General features: G+C 34.0%; 1 protein-coding gene across 4 annotated transcripts in view; it reads left to right on the top strand.

Moving 5' to 3' along the window:
* The window catches only part of ZFAND6 (zinc finger AN1-type containing 6), an 89,867-nt gene that overhangs the window by 20,409 nt on the left and 52,855 nt on the right, over positions 1 to 16,603 (top strand). For 2 of the 4 annotated variants that reach the window (XM_031955642.1, XM_031955643.1), the window contains exon 1: positions 6,908 to 6,923. The exons of the other annotated variants lie outside the window; for them this stretch is intronic. The gene's annotated coding sequence lies outside the window, so the exon portion shown is untranslated. Of the gene's footprint in view, positions 1 to 6,907; positions 6,924 to 16,603 lie in introns of those variants that run through there. 4 annotated transcript variants of the gene reach the window in all.

A 16,603-nucleotide genomic window follows, 5' to 3' on the forward strand; every position in this document is an offset into this window, starting at 1 on the left:
TTTTTTGTTATTTGCTCATTTTTCCACCTCTTGATTTTGAACTTTTTTTCACTGTTGGGGGCAGAGGGGGGGTGGGGGGTATGTATCTTAAGCTTCAAACTTTTTTCTGCACTGCTGTATTCAGACCTAGTTTGGGGAAATTGGAAGTTTTTGGTCCTTTGAATATGGTGTACTTTTGGCACTGTTTTTTTGGTCTGAACTCTGGTTCTTATTCAGAAAGAGTCCCTGATTCCTTGGTGTCACAATTGATACTGTTCCTGTTTTCTACTCCCTCTTGACTGAAGGTGTTCCTCTGTGGCTTGAAACAATGACCCAGAAATAGATATGTGCAGTAGAGTTGCGGAACAGCATTAGGTCCTACACCCAGTGCTAGCGTAAGGATTCTCTGAATCTCTTTTGATCAGTTGCCAGTTAGCCTTTCTGGCTTGAGACCTCCCAAACCTGCTGCTGTTTCTCTTGCCTACTGCTCTTTTACATACATGGGCTCCAGGCCATCATCATCCTTCTCCATATCACAGATCTTTCCAGACTAATTAGTTCACAGTTCCCCTGACACTATATTAGTATTATTCTCTTTAGCATATTATTTTCTTTTTTGTGTTTGCCAATCTTGAGTGTAAGAGGTATAGTACATCAGAATTGTTTTTATTTGTATTTCTCTAATTATTAGTGTGCAGCAGTGGATAGAGCTCTGAGTGTTTTATTAGCTGTGTGACCCTGGACAAGTCACTTAATCTGATTTGTCTCAGTTTCCTCATCTGTAAAATTAACTGGAGAAATGACAAGCCACGGATAGCTCTGCCCAGAAAATCCCAAATGGGGTCATACAAAGTAGGATGTGATTAAACACAAGAATAAATTTTTTAGTGATTTAGAACATTTTTTCATACAACTACCAATAGCTTGAATTCTTTCTTAGAAAACTACCTATACATATGCTTTAACCATTTATCAATTGGGAAATGGATTATATTCTCATAAATTTGTCTTAATACCCTTTGTTTTAGGAATGAAAGTCTTATAAAAGATTCTTGCTTTTGCTTGTTTTTTTTTTTTTTTCTAATTTTCACTGTATTGGCTTTATTTGTGCAAAAAAACCTTTTAAATCTTGTATAATCAAAATTATCCATTATACCTCCTGTGAAACTCTACCTCATTTTCAGTCACAAACTTCCTGTACCCATAAATCTGGCAGATCATTTCTTCTCTATTCCATTTATTTGCCTTTCTTGTCTAAATAATTACCCATTTTGAGTTTTTTTGTTTGTTTGTTTGTTTATGGAGTGAGATGTTGGTCTGTGCCTCCTGTACCAGACTACTTGCCAGTTTTCCCAGTAGTTATTATTATTTTTTTTTAATCTGTAAATTTTTCGATAGTAGTTGAGGTCTTGTCTTTATCAAACACTGTTATGTTGTCATTTGCTTCTATATATTGTGTATTTAATCTGTTCTTTGGATCAATGGAATCTTGATTGAGCTGGAATCCATTATCTTTTTTACCTAATACCAAACTGGTTTTGAAGATTACAGCTTTGTAGAATAATTTGTGATGTGATACTGCTAGGCCTTTTTCCTTTTAATTTAAAAAAAATTCTATTTTTAAAAATTCCTTGGTATTTCGATATTTTTTTCTACAGATAAATTTTGTATTTTTTTTCCTAATTTTATAAAAGTAATCTTTTGGTAGTTTGCTATGACAGAATGAATTGTTATGTTATTTGCATTATATTTACTCAGTTTATAAAAAGCAATTAATATTTGTCCAATTATTTAGATCTGTGTGAAGAATGTTTTGTAATTGTGTTCATATAATTCCACGTTTTGACAGACTTGGGAGTCATACTTCAAAATAATACATTTTTCCTTATATCACTTTTAACAGCATAGCCACAGCATTTTCTTGTGCAAAATAGAAAGATTTTAGCTGAAGGGTAATGCCTATGTTTTTCCCTGATGAGGCCTTTCATGCTTAACCTATTTTTTAACATTTTCTTCTGTTTTTTCATTTTTTTTTAATTTTGATTCTTTTTTTTTTCTTTTTTAATTGAAGCCTTTTATTTTCAAAACATATGCAAGGATAATTTTTCAACATTATTGCAAAACCTTGTGTTCTAATTTCTGACCCCCCCTTCTCTCCACCCCCTCCAGAGGGCAAGTAATCCAGTATATGGTTTTTTCTATTAATTTAAAAGAAAATTTATTATAGCTTTTTATTTACAAGTTATATGCATAGATAATTTTCAGTGTTGACAATTGCCAAACCTATTGTTCCAATTTTTAATATTCCATAATATTCATATACCACAATTTATTCAGCCATTCTCCAATTGATGGACATCCACTCAGTTTCCAGTTTCTGGCCACTACAAAGAGACCTGCCACAAACATTTTTGCACATACAGGTCCCTTTCCCTTCTTTAGGATATAAGCCCAGTAGAAACACTGCTGGATCAAAGGGTATGCACAGTTTGATAACTTTTTGAGCATAGTTCCAAATTGCTCTCCAGAATGGCTGGATGTATTCAGAATTCCACCAACAGTGTATTAGTGTCCCTATTTTCCCATATCCCCTCCAACATTTCGCATTATCTTTCCCTGTCATTCTAGCCAAATCTGAGAGGTGTGCAGTGGTATCTCAGAGTTGTCTTAATTTGCATTTCTCTGATTAATAATGATTTAGAGCATCTTTTCATATGGCTAGAAGTAGTTTCAATTTCTTCTATTCTACCATGTTTAACATATACTGGATTAAGATGAAGTAAGACGAATGTAAATTGAATATAGGCATACATTTTTATGTAGTTATCTTGCTGCACAAGAAAAATCAGATCAAAAAGGAAGAAAAATGAGAAAGAAAATAAAATGCAAGCAAATGACAAAAGAAGTGAACATACTATGTTGTGATCCACACTCGGTTCCCACAGTTGTCTCTCTGGGTGTAGATGGCTCTTTCCAACACAAGAATATTGAAATAGGGCTGAATCATCTCATTGTTGAGAAGAGCCACGTCTATCAGAATCGCGTCTTGTTGTTGCTGTATCTCCTGGTTCTGCTCACTTCACTCGGCATCAGTTCGTATAGGTCTCTCCAGGCCTCTCTGAAATCATCCTGTTGATTGTTTCTTATAGAACAATAATATTCCACAACATTCATATACCATAATTTATTCAGCCATTCTCCATCTGATGGGCATCCACTCAGTTTCCAGTTTCTTGGCAATATGAAAAAATAATAATCCATGACATTCACATACCATAATTTATTCAGCCATTCTCCAACTGATGGGCATCCACTCAGTTTCCAGTTTCTTGGCACTATGAAAATGATTGCCACAAATATTTTTGCATATGTGGGTCCTTTCCCCTTGTTTAAGATCTCTTTGGGACACTGCTGGATCAAAAGGTATGCAGTTTGATAACCCTTTGGGCATAGTTCCAAATTGCTCTCCAGAATGGTTGGATTAGTTCACAATTTCACTAGTAGTGTATTAATGTCCCAATTTTCCCACATTCCCTCCAACATTCATCATAATCATTTCCTGTTATCATGTTTGGTTTTTGACTTCTCATTGAATCATTCATTTCTATTTGTTCAATTCTAATTTGTAGTGAATGGTTTTCTTCAGTTACCTTTTTTTTCAGCTCCTTTTGTATTTGGCTACTTGAAATTTTAAGTGAGTTGTTTTGGTTAGTTGTTATGGGCCCTACTATGTCTTGAAGTTAAAACACTTACAAAGTGCTAAGTGGAATTAATAATACAATGGTTATCTAGTTTAGCATGGTGATTAATAGTTTTCTAGTTCAGAACATGCACTTAGTACTTAATATAATTCTACAAGATTCACACCTATGATAATGTAATTATAATAGAGGCTATAACAGCCAGCAGGGACTGAGAGCCAGATTCATTCCATCATCCACTTAAGTTCAAATTCACTATAGCACCTTCCTATATAATCATTTGCACGGGTATCCCTGTTGTATTGCCTCTAGGATAAAGTATGAACTTTTTTGTTGGGCATTTTTAAGGCCTTTTGCAACCTGGTTATAATCAACTTTTCCAGCCAGATTGGTCATTTTACTGTTTATTATTCACAAACTTCATCTCCCTTCTTTTTTCCTTTGCACTGCTTTTGCTTCGGGTGCTTGAAATATACTTCCTTCTCCTACACTTCATAGAATCATTTGTTTTCAAATCAAGCACCACTTTCTAATGAGACCTTTATGTGTTTATCCTTTCCTCCTCTGTATTTTTTTTATCTATCTATCTATATTTATCTATACACACTATATATATGTATATATGTTCACTTTCTCTACTAGAATGTGAGTTTCTTGAGAACAGGATTTATTTTTTTTATTTTTATTTTTTTTATTTCCAGTGCCTAGAGCATAGTAGGAACTTAATAGTTGCTTGCTGATATTTTTCTTGCTAAATGCTTTTGAAAGTATATAAAATAAACCTAGCATGTGTTTTCTTTTCCATGAGCAACAGTATTTGTGAATCCTAGTTATAAATGCAGTGGATTATATTTCCTGGATTTGGATTTCTTTTTTTTCTGTTTTCTGCTAACCTATCTCTTTTGCTTCCTAGTTACAGCTACTTCTTAAGTGGATTTTTTCCTTCATACAAGTTATATTCTTGCCTTTTGCAAAAGGTTGCTATTTCCCTTTTAGAAAATAGAAAAAAATTTAAAATGGCAACTTAATTTATTACATTTCAATCAATTGTCTATATTTTCTCTTATTACCTATAATGGTTTTCAAATTATTTTTTACTTGTGATTGTTTTACCCTATTTGGTAACATATACATATACCTACTGACTAAAATTTTATCTTGTTTCCATGTACCATTCAATTGATACACTATATTCTCAATCCATTAGAGCAAATTCAGATGTTAGTTTAATCTTTGTTAATTTTGATCTTTGTTTTCTTTGGGGGGAAAAAAAACAGTGTTTTGGGAAATTGTTCTTGAAAATTGCCAGCCATTTTGGTTATTGCTTCTTACATGTCCGATAGTTTGGAAAATTCTGGACTAAGAAATTTAGAAACGGGTTGTTGGAGATTACTAAGGCCTAGCTATCTTCCATTATTTTCAGAGTAATGGTATGAAATTTATGGCACCTCTTAATATATTCTGCTAGGTTGTATCTGCAGTTTTTATAAGCAACTTATTATTTAGACAAATGGGTAATTCTGTGCCAGATAAAATGTCTACATGTTGATCTCCCTTTAACCCATAAAATGTGTGTTGGGAAAATTATTGCAGGGTTGGAAAAGAAGAAAGGGTGAACTTGTTTATAGCCAGTGAGAAAATAGTTTCTACAATATTTGTCCTTTGTTCCTTCTGACTCTTAAGAGTAAGAATAGATGAAAAGGAATCCAGTGAGGTTGAAAGAATATGGGCAGCAAGAAATAATTGTACCCCAGGGTTCTTGTAAGTTATTAGCCACAGCTGAGTATCTTTTAAAAATCCCATGAGGTCTAATTATTTTATAGCATTCATAGTTATCTCAGTTAAGCAAAATCAAGAGTGAGGGGTGTTGGTGTTATCTTCTTAAAAACTTAATACTTAATCGAAGAACACTAATGTTTGACATTTTAAAAGGGGGGGGAGAAACTTGGAAATTCGTCACTATACTTAAAACTTTGGCAAATTTTGAACTATTCAGGTTAATCCAGTTATGGTTTTATCTCTGGAGAGAAACATTTTATTTACTTGTTCCAAATATTTAATGAGAAAATCTGTTCTTCTCTGGTCACCAGGCTCTAGGACAGCCCTGAATCCTTCTTGAGGTCTTGAGGTGCTCCAGAAATGCTCTGAAATAGGGAACCTTAAGCTGCTGAGGGAAGATTTTTCTGGAGAGCATATGGGGAAAGGGAAAGGAATACGCGTTTATTTAGCAGTGTTTGGCTTTTATAGTAGTACCAAGCACTTTACAGATTATTCTCATTTGATCCTCACAACAACTCTAGATAGGTGCTGAAATAATGTATAAAAAGGACAGAGAGGCTGGAAACAAATTGTTGAGAATCTAAAATGTCAAAGAGAAGGGGGATTAAGACACTCAAAATGTTGATAGATGTATAAATGAGTCTAATTCCTTCACAGTCTTTAGGGATTTAGAAATATGCTAGAAAAGTTATTACATTTTGACCTAGAGTTTTCATTGTTAGCCATACACTCCAAGGAAGTCTAAAAATATATTTTAAAAAGGATTCATATACACCAAAAATATTCATAGCAGTATTTTTTGTGGTAGTAAAGACCTGGGTCCAAGATAGATGCCTTTCTTCAGATGATATGGTACACAAGTGAAAAGGAGTGAAATGAACAGAATCAGTAAAATAATTCACAGAATGACTGAAAAGGTATTTTTAAGTACTCACTATGTGTCAAGCATACTTCTAAGTGGGAGAATATAAATAGAAAAAATGAGCCTCTTGCGAACAAGATTTGAATTTGGTAGAAACAACAAAAGAAAGCTTAGTTGTAGGTCAGATGAAAGATGAAAGATGTCTTAAAAAGTTCATCCAGAGTCAGTAAATGATACTAAGGTTGCATATTAACTTCAAATTGCACTTTAACATTACGGGTATTCTATTGTATTTTTATTTTGTTCAGTATTTCCCAATTACATTTTAATCTTGGTGTTTGACACCTCTAAGCTTCTACACTAGAAGAAATAATTTCTAAGCTATATGAGTCATGAAGGTAGCAATGGGGAAGAACACTTAGGTGGTGGCAGATCTTTCTGTGGTTCCATATATGGGTTTTGGGCTCTCCCTGGGGCCTGGTGAGTAAAGAAAGGAGGATCTTTTCACTACTTGATTATAGTGACCAAGCTTGGCCCCTCCTCCCTCTTTTTCAGGTATTTGAGACTGTCGATATGGGAAACTGCATATGCTGTCAAACTTGGTGATGTATTAGTTTTGCTGAACTGTTTTTTTTTTTTTTTTCCTCTTTGTTAGATGAGATTGCTCATTGGATAGAGCAGGGAATATATTGAGAAATGAAAGTGATAAAAGAAAAAAAAGATAGAATTTTTAAAAGAAACTTCTAAAAGGACAAATGGTAGTTAGTATTTTATTGTAAACAAAGTGAGGAACTATTGAAAGCTTTTCTAGCAACTGTTAGATCATTATTTAGTAATATCATTTGAGGAATGCCTGGAAAATTCTTGATGGATGGGGCTAAATACAAGGAAGCCAGTTAGGATGCTATTGCAGGATCACAGGCTCAGATAAAAATCATAAGAGCCTAGTCTTGAGTTATAGATGTTAGAGAGAAAAGGATGGATGGAAGAAATTTTGATGAAAGACATGAGAAGTTATTAGAGGCAGGTTGGTGAGAATGAAGAATTGAGAATGAACTTGCCTCCAGATGGTTGAATGTAGAAGAAAAGCAGCCAGCTTTATAGTGATTAATCCCAAAAAGATTTTTAAAAAATCTTACGAAAAAAAATCAAGGTCTTTAGAAATCATACTGCATTTTGCTAAACCAGATTAGCATTAAGAGATGGCCCGAAGCCTGTTGTAACTTGAGGTGAGATCAAGATAAAATAGCCCAGGCCAAGGTATAGCTCATATAGGAGCCTTACAAGTTGGGGATTTGAGGGTGGGGATGGATAGCCAGGGGATACCTAGAATCTAAAGCTTTTACAGCATGCCATGATTTAGTCAAAAGTTTCTGAAACTGTCACTTTGACTTTTGGAAACTATGGAGATGGGGAGTGAACAGCAGACTACCTTATAGTCAATCTTACATATGCTAGCACAGTAATTAGGTTTTTAAATTCCCTTCACATCATTTTCTTTTTTGGGGGGGGAATCACCAGTAACAATGAAAACCCCAAACAAAAGCTTTCATGAACATCATAGCCAAAATATGGAGCTTTCAGTTTAATAAACAACCATAAAGAAAAAGTTGAGATATCAAGGATCATGACTGCCCAAAGATTAGTAGCTAAAGGAGAAGAGAGTTAGACTACCATGTGCCAGAAAAGATAAAATGTTTAAAATAAAAGACTAATGTAGCTGATAAAGCTGAGTACAATATATGAAGAAAAGGAGGATGGGAGAAAAAAACAAGCAAAACAAGTACCTAACTATGTGCCATGTACTGTACACGAAGACTTTTATAAATAATCTCCTTTGAGTGAAGTATTATACTTCACGACAGTCCTGAGAGATAGTTATAACCCTCATTTTTCCATTGATACCAAGGCAGTCAGATTGAGTGACTTGCCCAAGATGATGACTGGTAATGCCTAAACTGAAGCTGGATTTGGATACATATCTTCTAGATTCTGAACCTAGCAGTCTTTTATTTACTGTGCTATCTAGCTGCCAACAGACAGTGGACCTTTAACGAAATGGAGGATTTTGAAATCTCCCTGATGAAGAGACCTTTTTGAGTAGATACTTTGAAATACAAGAGAAACATGGAAGGATAAAGACATTTGAACAATTAGAAGGAACTAGACGGCTAAGCATTTATATTTCAATAGACAGAGAAGAAACATTGAGAGCCTCATCATAGAAATAGTAAGTCTGAGGACATAGGAGTAGTTATATTTTGATGACCTTAAAAGAAAAAAAGAAACCCTAGAAAAGTAAAGAGGGAGAGGGTGGAACTTATTTCATATAATTAAAGTGTGGGAGGAGCCCACACTTTTTTTTTTTAGAGTCAGACTCTAGTTGAGAAATAGTGGAATAGAATCAGATAGGATTAAATATAGATCAGAAGTGTTAATCACATTCTTCTCAAAACCTTCTTTATAAAGGGAGTTTGGAAGCAAAAAGAGAGGAAAGAATAGAATATGGAGGATTCACATCTGTGAAACTGAATGGTGTAAATCAACTCATAAAATGGAGGAGGAAAGTAGGATGGATAAGAAAGTAGAATCCAATATTTTGCTTTTGTTGTTTACACAAAATTGCAGGATCATAGTATTTGAGCTGGAAAAGATAGTAGAAGCCATTGAATTTAGTTCCTCTTTTACAAATGAAATTCTTAAAACAAAAAGATTTACACGATTAGAATAAAGCATTTCAAATGAAATTAGAAAACAAGATACATGATTTCTGACAAGACAACAATAAAAATAGATTGGGTTAAAAGGTAAATGGGAAAAATCATGTGTAAAGGTAATGTAGGCAGCGAATTAATGTCAAAATATGCATTTGAATAGCATAAATTCTTAAAAGAAAATAATAAAGATAATAAAATTATAATAGTGGGGGAAATCTCAGTGTACCTCAGACATAGATAAATCACCTCCAAAAATCAAAAGTTAAAGACCTGATGTCTCTTTGATAACTAAATGGGGACTAAAAGCAGTATATGCATTTTCTTAATTGTAGTATGTTGCTTTTACAAACATTAACAAATACAAAAAGCAGTTGAAGATAACTTGTAGGTTGTGATTCTTTGTGACTAGACGAGCGATATTGTCAACAGAAATGAGAAAGTGTGGTGAAGGGAGTGTCTTAAGATTTGCTAATATAGAAAGTTCTCAGCATCTTCAAAAAATACTGCCTGACAATATGGCAACGAACACCTTACATTGACAAATTCGAGATTATCCTTAGAAATTGGGACAGTAGTAAAAGAAGTGCTGTTAACAGCTGATGTTACTGAAAATAGCATGTTACTTGTAATTACTTGTGATCAAAATTTAAGCAGTTATTTCCTAAATTTTCAAATAGGAGTTTCCTGAATTTTAAAATAAGAAATTGTTTATCTTAACTCTGTTACTCATATAAGATGTTTGATGTCCTTAGAAAACTTGGAGAGGAAGATGTTGGAATTCATCAGGTTCATCTGTTAAGGGTTCTCTGAACTTATATTTTTGACTTACCATATTTTCCAGAAACTCTGAGCCCAGAGTATCCTGGAGGCCCTGAATGTGTTACGGAGTTAAGGACAAAGTTCCCCCTGAGCTGACAGTTTGTTATGTATCTTTGGGAGGCAAGGTCGGCACCAGGGGCAGTCTGTGCCAGGTTGGGATAATGTTCGTGGAACTGAGGTCCTTTGCAGATGAGCAAACCAGATCCTCTTACCTTGTAGTGTAACAGTGGAAAAGAATGAGGCTTTTGTATTACCTTGTTCCTCACCCTGAAGTGATCTCCTTCTCCTCCTCTTCCCCCCCCCCCCCCCCCCCCCCCCCCCCCCCCCCCCCCCCCCCCCCCCCCCCCCCCGTTAGTTCAGCGATTTCCCCCTCCCATGACGCATCTTTTCCTGATAGACCCTTTTCCCTTTGTCCTGCTATTATAAAATACAGATTTCTGTAAAGACTGAGAAGGAACCCTTTTAGTTCCACATGCATGTTTATTACTCTTGTAATAAAAGTAGTTTTATCTTAAGTCTCCTGATGTGATTGCCTGTTGACATTTTCTTATTCTATCTAAGGATTCCCTCCAATCAGTAGAATTACGTATGTTATCTTGGAGTTGTTTGGAATTTTGAGGTCACATGGTCCAGATTTTTTATTGGCAGTCAGTCTAGAATGCCCTTGAATACCTCTCTGGGCTTTACTTTTTTTCATCTATAAGAGGAAGAGTTTATATGAATTACTGGAATTGAAGACATCAGGAAGCCGCCCTGGGTTCAAATTGTGTATTCCTGAGCAAGTCACTTAACTTTGCTTTGCCCCATTAATATGGGGAAGTGGAACCACTGACTTTTAAAGTCCATTTTAACAATGAATTTATCCTATCTAATGAATTTTATAGTTTAAAATTTTAAAGGTTGAACTCACTATCTTTGGGAAGTCTAGAATGCTCACTAAATCATCCAGAGATTGCTCATTAAGTTTGGACACTTCCTGGTTAAGTTTTTTAATATGAAGCTGAAATTTACTTTCTTGTCACCAATCTCTCCACTTAGTTGTTTTAAGTTCTTTACTTTGGGCAAGTTAAAATTATTTGAGATACTACCAAGGACATTCATGTGGAAATCTTAGTTTTGGAGCTGGGATGAAGCTCTATCTTTTTTTCTTGATGTTCTCCACCCCACTCCCCACCTTTGGTGATTTCAGTTCTCCTGATTTCAGTTATTTCCACTTTCTATGTGGAATCTTTCCTGATTGCATCCTACCTCACTAGCTAGTTCTTTCTCTTTTTTTCCCCCTCTAAAAATTATCTTTTATCTATTTTGTGCATATATATACACACACATATAATAATAGGCATGCTATCTCTCTGATAGAATGTAAGAAAGATCTTAAAAGGCAAGGATTTTATTTTTCTTTGTTTTTCTAGCACATTGAAGATAGCTAATATATCATTCATTATTCAGATGACTTAATAATTCTGTGTTTCTTGCTCTTTAAAATCCCTTCTCAGTTTTCAACAGCTAATACATCCACGGGGGGATGTCTTTTCAATATTTTTAACTTAACACAGTCTTTCATCTTCTTCTTAACATCCCCCCCCCAAAAAAAAATCATACTTTCAGACATGATGATTTCCTTTGAAAGATTCATGATACTCTCTGTAACCTCAGAGTCGATCTCTATGCTTCCTTTTCTTCCCTCCCGTAGCTATGTAGTTGTCAAGTTTTTGTATCTTCTCCCATAACACCTTCAACATATATACCTTTTTGCCTGTTATTCCTAGTTCAGACTTTTATTATCTCTTTCTGCGTTTTGTATGTCTTTGTACTTACTTATCAGGATGACTACTAAGACCAGTTTTGTAATTCTCTCATGTAGAAGGGATTATTGTGTAAGTAGGATAATAACATTATTTTCAAGTTAGGATCATTGACTTCACATAGCTATTTACTTCACTTTGTAACAATTTATAGAAACCTTTTCATGTTTCTCATAAATTTTTCATATTCCATTTCACACTATGTATAGTAAATTATTTAGCCATTTCTTAACCTTTTGCCAACTACTTTAATTCTTTGTTGAGAAAAAATGTTTATGAACATCTGGCAGTTTTTCATTTTATATAAAAAGAAACTAACGACCGAGAAGTTAAGAAATTCACCCTCAGGCAGGTGGGAGGTAGGACTAACATTTAAATTTAGGCACACCTAATTCTGTCTGCGATTTAATGGAGCATATTTGACAATGACAAAATAAGGTTATGAGGTCATAAGTATTATTGAAAGTTTTATGGGGGAAGATGGCATTTGACTGTACTTTTATATTTATATAAGAATCAATAGACAAAGAACAGAAAGTAAAAACTTTCCTCCATAAAGAACAACATGAAAAGAAGTATGGTGATGGTAAAATTTGAGGCATATTATTTTGAGGACAATAAGTCTGATTTGACTAGAGTATGGAGTAAGTAGATAGGAATAATAGGAAATGAAGCTTGAAAAGTATAATGATGCTAGAATGTATAGAGCATTGAATTCTGGGCAACATGATCTGAATTTTACTCCAGAGATTGTGACACTGAAGAGTATTGAGTAGAATTTGATTAGATTACTAAAGACTCAGAGTCTCAGTATATCCATGTGACATTTTTTTTTCCTACAAAATGCCCGACAAATGATCATCCAGTCTTGGACTAGAGAACCTATGATCTGTAGATTGACAATCTGGATTAGATATTAATAGCCCTAAATATTAATATTGTCAATTGTCTGTGAGGATGGTGAACCAGATGTCCTTCTTACATTACAACCTTAAAGACTACTCATTCTAGTTTTATTTAGTTCTAATTGTTAGTTTTTCCTTATCCTCAAACCTAAATTTGCTCTTTTACAATTGTCACCCATTACTCAGCTGTGTTCTCCTGGACCATGTAGTTTAAAGCAGATATATACCTTCAAGGTAATGGTACTGAACATACTTGAAGAAAGCTATCATTCTACAATCCTTTTTTTTTTTTTTTTCTTGAAGTTAATTTCTCTGACATTCATTTGTAAGATGAGAAAGTTGGGCCAAATACATTTTTAAGTTTTTTAAGGTTTTTTTTTCCTAACTTTAAATCCATGAGCTATAAGAAGAATCATACCATAAGAAAGAATTCCCCAGAAATAGTAAAAAGAAGAGAGTGGAGACAAAAACAAATAACAAACAGAGGGTTAATTAATCAGAAATAACCCCAAGGTTGTGAATATGAAATACTAAATGAATGATGATAGCTCACTCAGAAATAACAATTGCAGAAGAAGGAGCTAGTTTAGGAGGAAAGATAAGCTTAATTTTAGGTATGTCAGGGTTTGGATTCTAGAGAACTATTTAGGTAGAAGTCCTATTGCCAGTTATTGATGTAATTCCTAAAGATCAGGGCTGGAGATTTAGAATATGAATCATTTAGATAGAAGCAGGAAAAAATTATAGGAAGAGATATCCCAGGATTAATTAATCCTATTCTTTCCAAGTCCAGTGCTTGTCCACACAGCCTCCTAGCTCACTTACCCTGGACTGGCTGATTTATATAGTTTTTTGTTTTTTTGTTTTTTTAAATAAAATAGTGGCATATGTCTAGCATATGGTATATATTTTTGAGAGCCCATTCAATATATATATATTGAAATACACATTAATGATTAAAAACAATCCTGATCCTTAAGAAAACTTATAGCAGAAAGTAATATCTTAGATTGTTGAATCCTTCTATTTCTGACCTTGTGGCATTGAAGTTGTGGCAATCCTTGGGCATATCTCTTTTGTACCACTTCCTTGGTTCAGGGCCTGTCACCTGGGAAGTTGTAAAAGTTTCCTAACCATTCTTCCTGGAAAGAAGAGAGCCAAGATCAGAAGTTGGACAGATTAAAAAAGGCAGAAGTACAGGAGAAAGTAGTAAGATATTAGTATCTCTGAAGCCAAGGACAAAGTGTCCAGTAGCAGGAAATGAAATGATAAAATGGAGAGGTAGGTTTTTAATACAGGAATGTTTTGATCCTTTCTCTGCTATTACTGAAAGTTTGACAATAGACCTGTAGAAACATAAGACCAGTGATGATTATAAAGACTTTTATTTGTATAATAAAACACCTCATTTGATCCCCCAATGGTTTTACCAAAGTAATATATATGGTGCAAATATTATCTCCACTTTATGTATGAGGAAAGAAGTTTGACTCTGAAATCTAAAAACTCAGTTTGTATAGATCTTTGTAAGTAACTTTTCTGTCTATAGTCACCAATGGCTTTTTGTCATCAAATCCAATGTTTTTCTTTTTGCTGAGGCAATTGGAATTAAGTGCCTTGCCCAGGGTCACACAGCTAGGAAGTGTAGTATCTGAGATCAAATTTGAATTCAGGTCCTCCTGACATCATGGCTGATGCTCTATCCATAAATTGGTTTCCTGGCAATTTTATGACATTACTATAGCTTCATTTATTATTTCTTTATTGATTCCTGATGTCCCCAACTTTTTTCCCCACAGTGTAGTATGTCCAAAAACCTTTCAGTACTTCTGCCTGTCCTGTCAGTAACTCAGATTTATGTCCAAAACAGAACTCGGCAGCTTCCCTTTCTGCAAGTAATACAGGTTTGTTCTGGGCATTGAAATCATATTTGAGATTGTTCTCTTAGAGACATTCCAGCATTTAAAATTTTTATTTTTTATATTTTAGTTTGAAAATTTATACATTTATATCTATAATTTATATATTTACTTTATATATAATCACATGTATTATTTATGTATTTAATGTGTTTTTAGTATATAAAATTGTTATTCTGAATTTTAGAAACATAGCAAACATGAACATTTACATGAAAAGAACATAAAAATAGGAAATATAAAACTTTTAAGCCTTTTAAAAAAGTGTATATATATAAACAAATTTAGTACAGATTAAACTTATCTTTCTTGCCAGGATGATGGGTATGAAGTGATAGAACTAGAGAGGTATAATTTGTATTTCTCTTATTATTAGTAATTGGAACATGTATTTCTTTTAAAGACTACTTCTTTGTGTCCTTTGACCAGTTCCTACCTGTTGGGGAAATAATACTTGTTTTTATATGGTTAATTCAGATTCCTGTGTAGTTTGGACTTTAGGCTTAAAGGAGCAACTTTTAACTTTTCTCCCAGTTAATTTTTCCTTCTAAATTTAGCTGCATTGCTTTTATTTATGCAAAACAATTTTATATAATCAAAATTTCATTTTATCTCTAGATCCTTTGGAGGTGGGACAGCTAAGATGACACAGTGGATGGAGCACTAGCTATGAAGTCAGGAGAACTCGAGTTCAAATTTGGCCTCAGATGACACTGGGCAAATCACTTAATCTCAATTGCCTTCAAAAAAAAAAAAAAAAAAAAAAACAAGACCTTTAGGGCTATATGTCTTCACTATCCATTGTTTTAAAAGATACCTCTTTCAATGCTTCTCTGATTTGTTTATTGGGTGACTTTTTATGGTGTCATGGGATTATTGCATTTAATTCTTGGCTAGATAAATTTAAACCATTGTATCTAGGGCCTTTATCCATTTGTTTATTATTGTGGTACATGGTGTGAACGTTTGTCTAAATATATGTACTAAACTGCTTTTCTAGATTGCTAGCAATTTTTTTTGGTCAAATAATGAATCTTTCACTTAGTTATCAATCAGATTGATTGAGTACTGTGCCACTGTGTCACTTAGTGAGTATCAACAAACAACTATATACTAAGCATTTATAATATTTTCTAGGTTTGCTTCTATATCTTGTGTACTTAATCTGTTGTATAACTTTTCTGTTTTGTCAAGTAGTGCCAACTTTAATGCATTTAATATTTCTGTTTTTCTGCATTTGTTAGGTTTTTGTGCCACATGTTTAGTCAAATTTTTGTGAAGTTTTCATGCGCAGTTAAGAAATAGATATATTCAGGGCAGCTAGGTAGCTCAGTGGATAGAGTACCAGCCTTGAAGTCAGGAGGACCCTAGTTCAAATTTGACCTCAGACTCTTAATACTTCCTAGTTGTGTGACCTTGGGCATGTCATTTGACCCTAATTGCCTCAGCAAGCATAAAATAAAATTAGATATACTTTTTTTTTTTCCCCTATTCAGTGTTTTCCAGAAGATTCTCATTTCTAAATTTTCAAAAATTCTATTTATGTCCTTAGTTCATTCTATATGAAACACATATGTTGGATTCTGCTTTCTAATTCATTCTGAAATCCTGTTCCATTTTATTGGACAAATTTATCCTATTCATGCTCACATTTATTGCTAGCTATGTATTTCCCTCTTATGTGTATTAAATTTTTTTAACCCTGTCCTGTGTGTTTTGATTCTCACCATAGATTTTCTTTGTAATCCTTTCCCCTCCCCCCCCCTTTTTGAAAACCACTTTGTCTCCTACTTTGTTGGAGAAGATGAATTTCTGCATCTAATTTTGTGTATGTGTATTCTTCCCACTTTGAACCCCCTTTTCTGGAGAGACTGAATTTGTGTGCTTTGTGCACCCCATTTCTATGAGATAAGTTCTTTCTTTCTCTTCATCTCTCTCCCAGTGCATTCCTCTTTCTCTTTAATTCCAGACAATTCCAGACATATCCAGACGTAATGATGGTTGGTTAGATGTAACATCTTCACATATCAGAATAGTAACAGTTAACCTTGCTTAGTCACTAACTTTATGATTTCTTAATCATATTTACTTTTTTTTAATGCTTCTCTTGACTCCTG

This window comes from Sarcophilus harrisii, chromosome 2 (genome assembly GCF_902635505.1).
Source record: "Sarcophilus harrisii chromosome 2, mSarHar1.11, whole genome shotgun sequence".
NCBI lineage: Eukaryota > Metazoa > Chordata > Mammalia > Dasyuromorphia > Dasyuridae > Sarcophilus > Sarcophilus harrisii.